The sequence below is a fragment of the Manacus candei genome, unplaced genomic scaffold (assembly GCF_025592945.1).
Source record: "Manacus candei isolate 608988 ecotype Guabito, Panama unplaced genomic scaffold, ASM2559294v1 h1tg000003l, whole genome shotgun sequence".
In the NCBI taxonomy this organism is placed as follows: domain Eukaryota; kingdom Metazoa; phylum Chordata; class Aves; order Passeriformes; family Pipridae; genus Manacus; species Manacus candei.
The window spans coordinates 9,416,794-9,431,139 of NW_026138051.1; the positions used below are offsets into that span (position 1 = coordinate 9,416,794).

Consider the following 14,346-nt stretch of genomic DNA (forward strand, 5'->3'; position numbering starts at 1 on the left):
CATTTCAATGTGTATTTCTCTTGGTTCACTGACTCCAAACCAATGGCTGGCATCAATACATAAAGCCTCACAATCACTTTTGCCTCTTTCATGTGTGACTGCCTCAGAAATGGTGGCTCAGAGCACTGGAAATGTCAGCTACAAGCAGTTCTGGGGGCTACAGCTCTCCTTGTTGGGGTAGAGTTGTAAAAAAGCTTTGGCAGAGGGATGAGTTTGTTCTCCTGGGTGCAGAGGACTGTGGCAGTGACTGCAACTATTTTGAAATAAAGTTATCTCCTGGACTTGATTGTTTTCTGTATGTCACTCTAGTTTCTCAGAAAAGAGTGTATATTTCTCGGGGGTGTTGGGTATTTGTTTAGAATAAATAGAAGTTTCTTCATACAGGTTTGATTAAAAACAAAGATGAGGTTGGCATTGCTTTGAGAATTGCTGAGCAACAGGCTTAACTAAAACTGCTTAAACTTAGGGAAGGTCTCAGAATGTTAGGAGTGAGGAGGATTGCTGATGAAGGGAGGGTCTCTGGGGTTACCTCCCTCCCACAGGGTAATCCAATTAATAATCCACTTGAATCATGCAGAGTGTTTAGGAGTGGCAGCTTTACAGCCCGTTTTGGACCATAACTTGGATTTTTATGTCAGTGTGTTTAAATCAGTGCTTGGTCAGAACTTTGTCTGTTCCCAAATTGTGTAATTGTCATGATACATTTCTTTTCATGTCTCCGAAGACCGTAAATCCAGGATGCTGAGGGTTACCAGTAAGGAGAGCAGCCTTTCCTCACCTGGCAACATCCTGGCTGAAACCAAGTGTTTTTAGAGGTTTGCAAAACACTGTTACCTCTTGTCTGAAATAATACCTTTACCTAGCGGTTACTAAGGTATGATTTGCTAAAAGCATAAAATGATATTCTATTTCCTTCCACTTTCTTGTGCTTTATGTGAACCCTCTTACCAGGTCACCCAGGCAGCCCATCCCCTGTCCTACATCTCCTTACAGTCCTGAAATTCTGGGTTTTGCAGAGACTGGTGAATGCACCTTATGGTGTTTAAGGTGCAGTGGCACAACTGCAGTGCCCACATTTTTCCTTTAAAAGTGCTTCTTTGTCATGGAAGGCTCATCTAAATGTGGGGTAGCATATAAGTCAGAGATTTTGGGGTTTTGTCTTGAGGTATTACATGTGAGTTACATTTGGTTAACTTAAATACATCTGCCCAGTACTTTTAGATATAAAATATCAGTGAGGTTCATGCTGATTTTCTTCTTGACTTGGTTAAATACATAACTGCAGCTTAAGGCCATCAATCTTAAATAGAAACTCAGTGAAATGAGATGCCAGCAAGAGTGGATGGGAGACACTGAAGATTCTGCTTTATGAGAGCTCGTGGGATCCCAGCAGGGCCAGTCCAAACTCAGGATTTTTGTTGAATAAGAAACTATGCACACTTTATATTTAATTTCAGTTCCAGTTCAAAACAAAACCTCACCTTTTCTGTAGTTAGAACAAAGAAGAGCTTTCAAAACTTTTCCATACGGGAAATAAGGTTTTACTTAAAAGACTCCTGTGTTCCTAAAGGATTTCCAAATGTGGGATTTCCAAGAGCAGAATTTTCCTTCATGGCTTTTCTTTGTGTGTGTTGTTTTTATGTTATACTGAAAAGAGGCCCAACATGCTACAAATCAATCTTTTAAACAAGGAAGAAGACCACAAAGCAAAATTCTAAATTTAACATGGAAATGAATAATTCTTTTTATGACCCAAATATTTCCATAAATAAGAGTCACTTGCAAGTAGCTTTCTTGGTAGAATTAAGAAATCATGATGGGCTGACTCCATCAGCAATTTCAACCAAAATCCATGTAAAAAAGCCCTCTGCCTAGCTCTTGGATGGCAGTCTGTGCGATGATGCTGTCTGTGTTTCTGTGGGGATCAGTGTCAATGTGAGGAAGGGCTCCCGAGTGAAACTAGAATGTGATATTAAGAATGTCAATATTTCACTTTCTAAATTGAAATTCTTGGTAGTGTTGAGGTAATCCATATGTCTTAATCAACTCCTGGTGTTTGAGTGGGAGGAAGCTCACACAGTAACTAGTTGAGGAGGAGGAGCAGTTAGTCAAAATAACTGCTTTTCTCCCTGAGGACTTTTGGGTTCTGGAAATATTTAACAGTTGAAATAGCAAGAGCAGCTGTCCTAAGGGAATTATCAGAGAGGCATTTGATGTTGTGAATCGTATAGATTGCTAAATGAGTGTTTTGTCTTCAGGGGGCCCAAAGTGTGATAGCACCAAGTGGGGTTGGGGGATTTATCTGGTGGTTGTGATCACCACCAACAGCACAGCAATGGCAGCTCCGATGCTGTGGAGGGGGCTTTGGGGACAGGTATCTGATGGGGCCCTCACTGCTTGCCTGGCCCTTTGAAACTAGGCTGAGGTGCGAGTCTCCAGAGCTGGGGTGAGGGATGCCATCTGCAGTGCAAGGTGGTCCTGCCTCCAGGGGTGTTTGCTCCCATCCTAGGATGGTAGGAGGGGTAAGTGAGGCACCCTGTGCCTGTCTGCTGTCCGGCCTCTGCTGTCTCTTAAGGGCCATATTTGTGTGGAAATTCAAATGGCTCCCCTGTAGATTTGGGGGCAGGAGGTGCCCCCCACTGCAGCTCATTGCCTTCTCCTGGGCAGAGAGCACCATGTGTCCCCAGCTCCTGCAGCACAAGGTCGCTGGCTGCTGCTCTCCTGGGACAGCTCTGCTGCTGGAGTGCTTCCCTGCATGCCTGGGGATGGCCTGCTGCCTCAGAATTAATAATTTAACCGATTATGAAGGCACGTTGGCAGATACCGTAGTACCCGTCAAATCTAACTGCCTGTAAATTTAATTAGTGTGCAAAAACCAGCTTCGGAGTATACCAAAACTTAATTAGTCAGCAACTTAAGGTTGTTAGCGCACTCTCCAGGGTAATAATATCCAAAAAAGAGTACGTGAAGGCTGTGATAAAATAATTAAAAGTGTAAGATCCTCACGGCATGTTTTCTTTAGTACTCATCTCTGCTCTGTATAAATCAGGATGGAGGAAAAGGAACAACAGCACCTTGGAGCTGGTCTCTGGTAGTGGGTGTCTTCCCTCAGTAGTGGGGGAACAATTAATTAGCAGGTGTGGTGGCTCAGGTCTGCCCAGTCCTATGCAGAGGGTTGGACCTGTCTTTGAGAGCATCTGATGCATTTTCTGTGTGTCTGCCTGCTGGTGGGGAAAACCATGGTCTTTACAAAAGTATGGACTAGTAATTATCAGTTTGGGAACCATGGAGTGGCTGGGGGCTTTCTAACTGGGCTGATGGGGAAACCTGTAATTAATGTAGTAAGTCTTTAAAATGAGGTAATTTGGGAAAAAAAAGCAGAAATTCTTTAGGAGTATTATGAGCAACCTGAGTGGCAGTAACTTCTTCTAGGCTTGTCCCCATCAGAATAAAGTGCTGTGGGTGCCACAGTTGCTTCTGGGTTACCACAGTGGCTTTGCAGCAAAGGCAAGCAAATGGTTTGATACCTGGAAGGAAAGCTGGTGTACAGTTTGTCTGCGTGCTCCTGCCATGCAGGGTGTACGTGGAGAGAAGGATATGTAGCTCGTCGCCAGCGTTACTACAGGGAGGTTTTTAACAGTGATGGAATGGCATGGTGTAACAGTGACTCACTGCAGGCTGTTTGAAAGGAAAGGAATGGGATTTAGTAACACAGAGTGCGCCCCATCTGTCACACCCTAGAGATGTACACACGTGTCTTCCTAATGTTCTGCTTCAGCCCTAAGCTGCTGCAAAATGTTTATCCCAATTAGCTGTGTTTTTGTGGGAATCGCCTCTTCTGTGAATGGAGCACGGACTAAAATGAAAGCAACAAAATTTTGTTCAAGCATCCCTGGGCCTGACTGGTTTGTTTCTCAATGCTTGCCCTCTGAGTGCTCCTGGTCTCTCGTTATCCCCATGCATCATGGGGAAAGAAGGAAACAATGAACTTTATGATCCCTGGAAGAATATGTAAAAGTCAACAGTGTCTAAGAAATGTCTGGAGGCTGAAACCACTTATCCACTTACATTCAAGAAGTGAAAGAATTAATAAAACATGCTTTGGCTTCTCCACTCTGTCTCCAAACAGCCAGACAACAAATTCAGTTCCTGTGCCCTGCAAATCTCACAGAGGAGGTATTTTGGCAGCATGTGAAGCTCCCCAGGCTACCAGTGTCAAACACAGGTACTGCAGCCTCCCTAAATACTTGTGCTGGGCACCCATCCTGCCTCTCTCCCAGACAGTGCAGAACAGGGGGGGCAAATGGGCCATCTGCTTTGGTACTGGGAGAGAGAAAACACATTGCCTGTCAGTACTGGACTGCCTACCTGCAGTGATGTCTCCAGCATTGCCTGGAGACCCCATTCCAGAGTATGGGATTAGTGGAATTGTGCCCTGGGAAGGGACTTAGGTCCATAGCAAAGAGCCTCTCCAGGGGTGGTGTTTCATGGAGTGGGACCATCTTTCACAGTATGATGGACAGCCCAGTGGAACCTTGTCGAGATTGCCTCTAAATCCTGTATTATTATGGGGCAGTGTCCCCACATGAGCCAGGGTTTGGCGTTTGAGAAGTTGGTGTAGGGACAAAACGAGGAAGGGTGGGTGCTGTGTGTGTGTGTGTGTTTACACAAACACCTTTCCCCCTGGATTTAATATGCACCTCTTGAGTTTCACTTCACTTTCTAGTGAGCCTGGAAGCTTAAAGCAGAACTGATCTGTAAAAGCTCCATTTCACATGCACAAGGTTCACTCACAGCTCAGACTAGACTTGCTGAAGATAAGAAGATTTGTTGACAATCCTCTGCACAATTATGTTTAACTGTTGGGTTTTGCTGTGACTGTCTCATGTAACATCTAGCTACCTTAAAGTCTATGGAAATTTGAGATTGACTTTGATAAAACAGAATTTTAGTGTGTTTTCATCACAGGCCTGTGACAAAGTGAAGAATGAATGACAGGATTCAGTAAACTACCAGGTTTCTGAGAGACAGACTGCATGCTGCTGAGTGAGCTTAATTTAATGAACTCAGGGATGCTATGTAATCTAACTGCTTATTATGTTAAGAGGCAGCAGATAATCTAATGATCCACAGGTGGCTATTTTGATTGTACTGTGTGAAGTTAAATATGTGTTTAACTCCACCAAGCTGAGCAGTGTTTCTCCCTGTGCTAGAAGTGGCTCAGAGCAGTAGATGTCACCTCAGTGGTCGGAGAGAGGCATTTATTCTTTTTGCCTGACCACGCATGATGTAGGACAACCTGTCTTGAACCATCATGTTAGTTGTGAGGCCTTTCCTGGAGGGAGCAGGACCTGGGATTTGCCTGGTAGCCCCCTCCCCACATGGAGAAGCTGGGATTGTCAGTGCTGGGGTGTTGGTAGGAGCCCTCCCAGGCTCTCTGTCAGGGTGCTGTGGATGTTTGTCACAATGGGGCAGCCTCAGGCTTCCAGGGATCTTAATCTCTGTGACCAAGAGCTCTCAGCCTTAGCAAAAATGATGGCAAGGATGTGTCCAGGTTTCTTATTGAAAACCATGAAATATAATTTTTATTTTTTTATTAAGAACATTTGGTAATTATGTTCCTTCATATGCATGTATAGGTGCTCTGATCAGCTGGAGAAATGCACGTCATTTGTTATTTATATTTGTAGAATGCTTATGTATTTAAAAAAAGTACCTATTCACAGCCTGTAATCAAGCTGTAATCACAGCCTGTAATCACAATCAATAAATTAATAGATTAATTAATAAATTAATGTCAATGAAATATGATTTTTCTATTGATTGTATGTCTGTTTATTGATTTTGGTGCCTAGAAATGCCAGCCTTATCGTTGGGTTTATCTTCAAAGGAGGAAGCTGAATTTTAATGGGATTTGTGCGTAGCACTTAGGAACACTATTCTTCCGAGTGTGCCCTGCTCCCATTGCTGGGATCACTGATGTTGTTGATATAAAACTGCTTCCGATCTTCATTGTAAAGCTCAGCTTTTAATTGCTTTTGGTTCTGTTCAGTCTGACTGTAATAATTTAATTTTTTAGTTTAAAATTTCAGTCGTGCTTACCATATGGTAGGCATCATTTATACATAAAAGCTACTTGCTGTTTTACCTTTGGAAATTGTCAGGGCCTTCACAGTAAGAGCTTCCTAACCATCTGCTACCCTCTCTGACCTCTGGTTAATGTAGACATCTGCAGTTGTGACTCCGGGGTTATTAAACAGTGATGTCCAGTCGAATGCCCTTGTGCCTGGCTTTCCAAAAATCAGCACTGCAGAAAGTGACTCTTTAGCTGCAACAAAAGCCGCTCAATTTGCAGCCACGGTGGCCAGGCACGTGCCCCCCCCCCGCCTCCTGCAGGTCCTGCCACACACACAGCCAGAACAAGTGGATTTGGCTGAGGGGGCGCAGCCATCCCAATTAGCTGTGAGTTCAGATTGATGTCCTGTAATCCTTTAATGCTAGAGAGGCTCCAGCATTAGACCCCGTGCTAATCCATTTTCAGAGTGTGTGGCGTGCATAAAGAAGATTATGCCATTTTAAAATGAGCTAATTACATGTAGGTAATCAGAGTATCCCTCAAATAACAGAAGAAAGTGCTGTAGGTTGAAATCTTGTCCTCGATTAAGTCAGCAGCAAGACTCTCCCTGGCTTCAGTAAGGCAGGGTGGGAGTGCTGGAGCACACTTACCCTGTCACTTCACTAGTGCTGGCTACCTCATGGCATACTTTGTATCCTGGGATTTGGGGTGGTTTTGATTTAATTTTGCTTTTTTCTATCAAAATTTTGTATACAAATGTTTGTCAGTGAGGAGGAAGAGGCGGCTCCTCGTAATCTCTGATCTTGCAGGAGGTGAAAACAATGGAATTAATCACAGAATTTAAATGTCTAATGTTTCTGAGACTTGACACTCTTCATCTTGGTGCTGTATTTATTGCAGATGAAGACAGACTGAAAATTTGAAGAATGCCATACCATTATTAAAAAAGAAGAAAAAAGCAAAGGAAAAGCGAATTTCATTGTGTGGTTAATGTACTTTTAATGATTATTTTTTTAAAGTGCAAATATTGCTTACTAGAGCTGTTAAATTCCTTTATATATGTTTCTGGAATTGTATTCAACCCTAATAATGACAATTAGACTTAATGCATTAGTGTTAATACTGCTCTGTTTTCTCTAAAGCAGAATGCTTTTAAACACATGCTCTTGAATAGTAAAAATCTCATAAATGACTCAGGTCACGTGTTGGTCTAAAACTGATTCTTATACGCATTAGCCCTTTTAAATAACAGAACAAGGAAACAGTTCTAAAATGTATTAGCTAATGGATTAAGCATAGCAGTTAAATGCTGGGATTTCTGATAAAAACCCTGTGTTTTTAATGGCCTAGCAGCATGTAAAAAATCTTGATGAGGTAAGAATCTGGGGGAAGAAACCTTGGCATGGCAGGTACACCTGCCAGTCTGTCCACAGCCCATGGGCAGGATATAGTGTCTGACCCACAGAAAAATAAAGTAAGTTTGAATTTTTTGGTGGTGGTAATTTAGAGCTTTTTTTTTTCCCCTTGGTTTCTTTTTTTTTTTTTAAATGAAATAATTGGTCCCATGGATTTCATTTCTGAAATAGATTCTTTTCTTTAGTGAAAGTGGAAGAAAGTTTTCCTCTCCGTGGAAGGTAGGTAAGAATGTCACTGTAGGCAGTTGGACAAATGACCAATTCAGGTTACCAATGCATCTGTTCAAGTCTACAGGGAGTAAAAATTGAGTTGAAAATGTGCATGCAGTCTCTGAAAAGAGATCGGTGAAGAAAATTATCAAAAATGCTTTTTCATTTTTTATTCTTGACCAAATTTCCTGAATACTTTAATATGAAGTATTTGGTTTTCAGTTACCTCAACGTATGGATTTTTTAGGAAAGTTGGTGGCGGTGTTTGTGCTTCTTGAGAGGATGTGGGTAGGAGGGGAGTGGCAGATGGGAAAGTCAGGAGAAGGTTAGGATATGCTTTTTAAAGGAAATGCAAATAGAAATGTAATTTAAAAATGAAAATGAAAGGAAAAAAGGGTTTCTGAAGGATCCTTTGGGTGAAGGGGGATGGCTGTGCTCTCAAGACAAGGGGTTGGACGCAGCATTTCAGCTTCTTTCACGGGTCCAGAGCCTTCCTTGCTGGAGAGGAAGGAGGTTGGAATTCCGGCTGGCAGAAGCAGGGGGGTGAGCTATTTGTGCTGCTCCCGCAGCCTGGCTGTGGCTAAAGCGCTTCGTTAGGGAGTGTAATTGACCTTGAAATGTGCTGTGAGTGCGGAGGACACAGTCTCACACCTTGGGGAACTTGTTTATTGCCAATTGCTGCTTGTTCTAAGCCTTAATTTAATTCCTTCCAAATTCCTCTTTTAAAAAATCCCTTGAACAAGTTCACATGGATCAAGGAGAAATGGCAATTAAGGGGTTACAGAGGTAGGTATTTGCCTGTGGGGAGGGTTATAGAGAAGGGAACCCTGTGAACAGGGATGTCCACGATGCCCCTGTAGGATACCCCACGGATCCAGTGCTGCTGCTTCTGTGGGAGATTGGATCTTCATGGAGCTCCTTTCCTTTCAGTTCATATAAAGGAGAGACCAGTAGAGGAGCTGAATGGGAAGTGTAGCTGCGTATTAATTTTGCTGTAATTATTTCACTTAAACATCTCTCTTGTTGATTTGAACTTGAAATAGATGCAGCCACTGTGTCTTGCTGTTTGTAATAGGAAATGAGCAGAGCATGCTTCTGAGATGGCAGCGTGCTCCTAAAATTTTTGTGAATTTGAAGATGAGATTAGTGCACAATGTTCTTTTGCATGGTGAGGCAGATGTTAAACTGATCTGCATGTGATATAGTAGCCATATCCATTCAAGCCTTTGTTGCTTCTGTTGCACTTCAGATGAAGGCACTACAGGTGTAAAGGGCTTTCAGGTGAACGTACTACAATTCCTTTATTCCAGGCCCACAGTGAATTACACAGATTTCACAGATCCCAGTACCTGTGGGATGAGGACAGATGGATTTGCCTAAAGCTGTGAGGTGGCTGCGTGCAGCACATCTGGGGATGGGATGAGGGAGAGCCTTGTTCCCTCTGGGAACTCCTTGGGTGCTGTGTCTCCATCTCCTTCCTCAGCTGCTGGCCTTTGTGTGCGGGGGTGAGCCCCAGAGTTGATCAAACTCTCTGCTCGAGTTTGTCCAAAATTACTTTGTACAAACTTTTAACTGCTTGGCTCCATTATGAAATTCTCACTATTGTCCGTGGTGCAACACTGTTGCCTATTTCAGGATGACATTTTCAAGTGGTTGTGTCCTTACATTTTGCTTTAAAAAACCCTCTTTGTCTCCCCTCACAGACTTGTTTCTGGACGGGACTCTGCCATTTGTACTAAGAAGTCCTACCAGTTTGGACATATTTATTTCATTGCAGAGTCTCTTTTAAAATGGTTTAATACAGTTTCAGGAGTGGAAGATGTGTGCTTTGTCTTGTTACTTCCAGAGCAAACTGTTTAATATTACCTGCAACTGTGTGATGTGACTGCTTGCAATTTAGTTAAATGAACTGTTTTTCTGCCTGAGGTTCAGCTCCTCTTGTTGCAGCTTGGCTTCAAACTGAAAGACAGTATGTTTAGGTTAAATATTGGGAAGAAATTCTTTACTGAGGGTTGTGAGGCACTGGAACAGTTTGCTCAGAGAAGCTGTGGATACCCTGTCCTTGGAAATGTTCAAGGCCAGGTAAAATGGAGCTTTGAGCAACTTGGTCTAGTGGAAGGTGTCCCTGCCTCTGGCAGTGGATTTGGAATTTGATGGTCCTTAAGGTCCTTTTCAACCCAAACTGTCCTGTGCTTGTGGTTCTGTGTGCTGCTTGTTGCACTGCCAGAAAATTCAAGTGTAGGGAAGCAAAGAGATTTATTCATTGCCGTACTGAGGAGGGATTTTGGTCATAGTCTACTAAGTCACAATTGACTATGCTAAAGTTTAGGTAAAGAGTTCTGTAGATACCCCTTTTGGGTCCATCCTGTGGTAAAAACCTTGATTTAATCTCTCTGCAGAAGGTAGCTGTGGCATTTTGGGTCTGGCTGATCATGATCGGGTTTTGACCATGAGGCTGGAGAAACTCACACGTGGTACCCTCCTGAGTGGTAAATGTTCCTGTTCCCAGGGATCCATGGAGTTTGCCTGAGAGCACCTTTGTGCACAGTTGCTCATTTTTCATTAGGCAGTGATTTGATTAGATAAAAATAAAAGTTGCTTGAGCATTCACTTTTGCAGTGATGCATAACAAATTTATGCAGATTCAAATAGGAGTAATCTGCATGCAAAATATAAAATGTGATTACTAACCCATATGCACCTGTACTGAAGTTTAATCGGGTACAAATATGAACAGGAAGAGAGAAACCTAACAAAATGCAGAGCCTTGAATTTGGGTATGAATTAATGCAAAGAGATCCTTATAGTGTTAATGATGATTCAGGTGTTTCCGGAGTAAATGAAATCTTTCAGTAATTTAAGAACACTTATTCTTTAATTAACTTCTACTCTATTAAAAAAATAATGCTACTTTCTGCAGAGTTTTCACCGTTTTCTTCCTTTAGCTGTGTTGTTCTAATGGAATTCAGTTTGTATCCAGGATCACCCTGAAAACACAGATGATTGATTCTGATGATGTGTGAATCAGTTGACGATGAATATAGTTTCCTTGACATAAAAGAAACATTATCAGTACTAACAGTGTGCTGGGAGGTCAGGACTTAAAGTCAGGAGAGCTTTAAAGAACGTTATGACTCATTTTCATAATAATTTTCGCGGTGTTCAGTGATTCGTTCATCTAACCCTGCATCTTGAGTTCAAATTCAGTACTTCACTTGCCTGTGATGGTTTTCATGGTCCAGGAAAGTTTGGTGTCAGTGGAAGTGCATTTTAGATGATGTTTCTTGCTTCCAGGATGCTCTGAGAAGACTGTTAATGTTCTGTGGTTAAGCAAAGGAGAGTGAATTCAGGTTATAAAAGTGAATGAGTTACAACAAGAAGAAAAACTGAAAGTCAATTACCATCACCTGTTTCTCATTCTTAGGGCTTGTATCTGAGGGGAGACTCCTGCCCTTGTAGTACCCGTTTTCAAGAAAGAACCCATGTCTGTATGAACCTGCTTCAGTTAATAAAGCAAGTGAATGGAAAGAATTGGTGCTGCACTGAAAAGCTGGCAGTGCTTGGGTGAGGTTTTGCCACTCACTGAAGTGTGTAAAGGGTACAGTGCTGGGAAAGTAACCCCCCTGCCTGGCTGAGGAGCTGTGGGCACACAGCAGCAGGGCCTTGTGCACAGCATGGGCATCCCTGCTCCTTAGAAACAGTTGCATGTAAAAAGTTCCCAGAGTGGATTTCTTGAGGACCAGGCTCATTCAGTAAGAACGATGCTGTGATGAGGATAGCTGTTCTCAGAGAACCTACCAAATAAACATTGCATGTTGTGACCACCAGCAGTTGCAGCTGAGCCCCACTGACCCCTTTGGTTAAGAATGGTTCTTGAGAAGAGATTTCTGACACATTTTGATGGAAAGCAAATGCAAGTAGTGGGAATGCTTTACGTAAACTGAGCTGACATCAAATAACCAAAACCACTTAACACTGGGACGCAAAGTGACAGCATCACAGAGTTTCAGAATTTAAGCTGACACTCCATCCTGTGCATTAGTGGATACAAGAGCGACCAGCACCATGGTGTGAGTTGGTCAGGATTTCCTTTAAGTGGCTGCAACACTGTGAGGCTGGCCCGTAACCCTGGAGGTGTTTTATACAGGGGAGTGGTTTTGTGTGCAAATGAACAAGGCCTTGGAAAGGTAAACTGCTTAAAGGTGTCTTGAACAGAAGGCTCCAAGTGGAGTGTTGTGTGGGAGAGCGGCTCGGGTTATTTGCCAGAGTGACTGCTGTGCTTGTTGAAAACTGTGTGATGAGAGAGAGTTTGTGATGAGCTTTGCTAGGCAAATCTACCCTTGTTTAATAAGAATATACCCAAATGACTGTATGGGGAGCCTTAGGTTCAGATTCCTCTTGAAGTTATGCATCCAAGACCTCTCCATTTATACATATTTCCCAGAGGAAACAGTCTCTGTTATTTCCTTTAAGCAGTTACCCAGGATATATGCTACCCGCAACAGCTGCTGCTTGCAAGAGCTTTCATTTTGTTAATGTTACCTTTGCCAGAAAATATTCAAAACTGAAAATGAAGTATCTGTAGTGGTGTGTTCAACTCAGCAGGAAGCTGCATTGGTGCCAGAGTGGAAGGAGACAGAATAGCACAGTTCTGTAACAAATAAAGTATTAATCTTTAACTTACAAAAAGGAGCTGTAGGAAGAAAGGATGGCCTGATTCTGGCAATGCTTGCAAGCACCTGTGAGTCTTGGGGCTGTACAGAGTTTCCAAGAAATATCTTTATGTTCTAGGCCCTTAAGAAAATAATAGACTGTGAGGGAGCCACCTAACCCATTTATCCACTAGCAAGCAGTGCTGGCTTTACCAATGCCATGGTAAATCTTGGTTATCAGCTCTTTGATCAGGCAGATGGGAGAGGGTTTTGCACTACCATCTGCAAGGTCTCAGAGCTAATTGTCAGCTGAAAACAAGAAAAATTGTTCCACGGGCCATGGAGTATCTTATGATTGCTTATCAACAAATGACTAAATGACTTGAAAGCAGACAAATGAGAATGTGCAAGTGTTGTAGGTGAACAGGTTCTGGGAGGTCAATGTTCAGGGAGTGTTCCTGGGGTCTCAGGTTCCTCTGACAGCACTGGCCCTTTCAGAAGGCATTTGCCAGTGTCAGAATGGTATTTTAAAGAGGTTAATGAGCACTTAAGGAGAATGAAGGAGTTTCTTAATAGAAAAGGGGGGAGAAAGTATACTGAAGAAAAAAAGAAGGGAGAAGGCAGCAAGGAAGGCTTGTCTTTTTTGTAGTTATACTGTATTTAGGTGGACTCAGTGCTCTAGGATCTGTGAACAGTCTGTGAGTATAAATGCTTCAGGAGAAGGTGGCATTTTAAGACAAAATACTCTGATATTCCAGGCTCAAGTGAGCTCATGTTGTAAAGATAGCTTTGACTGTGTCACTGCCACTGGTCGGGTGACGTGGCATCATCCGGCATTGCCCTAGAACATGTTCGGGCCATGGAGGTGTGATGCGTGGGTACACACTGAATGCCTGTTTAGAGCTTGACTTTACATTTGGGTATAGAAAAATTGAGTTTTCCATTTTGGTTTACCTCGGGTTTGGGATTGTAGGGTGGTGTGGGAGTACCCTGAGCGTTTACAAAAGGGAATCCAATGAAGTGCTAGAAAGTCACCATAGAAACATTAATGTGTGGAGAGTATGACAGAATTGTTTCTGTAGATACTTCCGGAGGCTTTAAAGGATGATACTTTTCAGAAATAGTGGAGTGCAACCAATTAACTGGAATGGGAAGTTTCAGAGATATGCATAAGTGCATAGAGGGATGGAGATGCTTTTTGAATCCTGTCCTTTGCTGTAGTGGGAAAATATGTCATATAGTCCCTTCAATTTTATCAAGATATTTTATGACAGCAGTTGAATCCAGTACTCCTGTACAGCTCCCAGTACTGCTGTTCCCTCAGAACCACTGGGTTCTGCTGACTGGAGACCTTCTTCTCATACCCCCAAAGGTATCCATGGTTACTTGGAGCTGTGTAAATAGCTTTTCTGCCTCTCTGGTGCTTTCCCCTGTTTTACTTAGGAGTCAATTATTTTGCTACCTTCAGCTTGTAAAATTGAGTCTCAGTTTGCCTGGTCTCGTAGATTATCCTTCTCTGCACTCCTTTCAGTGTGAATTTCTCAGTCGTGGGTGACTGGAACTGTGGAGTTCCCCCATCAGCTTGTCACGTCCCACAGATGCATGGAGTCTGGCAGTGGACTGTCCAAAGGCCAAGGTTACACATCTTCTTTGGCAAAAGCTTCAAGGTGGTTTGTATTCGAGTTTCTTGTAAGGTGATCGTGTTGTTGGACGCTGAATTGTCCTCTGCAAGAGGATGCATCTCCAGTGCTGTGAGGGAATATTAAGCAGTAATTAACCATTACATTGCTTGCACAATATATAATCTCCTCACTGGCAGTTTTTCTAGTTAAATGATACTTTGCCTCTGTCTGTCTTCATCTTGTTTCAGAAGAGTACGGGCCTCAAAGAAAGAGCTCTCGGATGTCATTTTTGCATGACAACTGCTTTGTGAGTGCTGTTGGCAGTGCTGTGTATGGTTGGCTCACCAGGACATCTGGAAGCTCTGGGAGGT

At 42.8% G+C, this 14,346-nt stretch overlaps 1 protein-coding gene across 8 annotated transcripts in view; it reads left to right on the forward strand.

The window, feature by feature from the left end:
* IL1RAPL2 (interleukin 1 receptor accessory protein like 2) overlaps window positions 1-14,346 on the forward strand; it is a 368,404-nt gene that overhangs the window by 39,122 nt on the left and 314,936 nt on the right. The window contains exon 1 of one of the 8 annotated variants that reach the window (XM_051784268.1): window positions 726-815. The exons of the other annotated variants lie outside the window; for them this stretch is intronic. The gene's annotated coding sequence lies outside the window, so the exon portion shown is untranslated. Of the gene's footprint in view, window positions 1-725; window positions 816-14,346 lie in introns of those variants that run through there. 8 annotated transcript variants of the gene reach the window in all.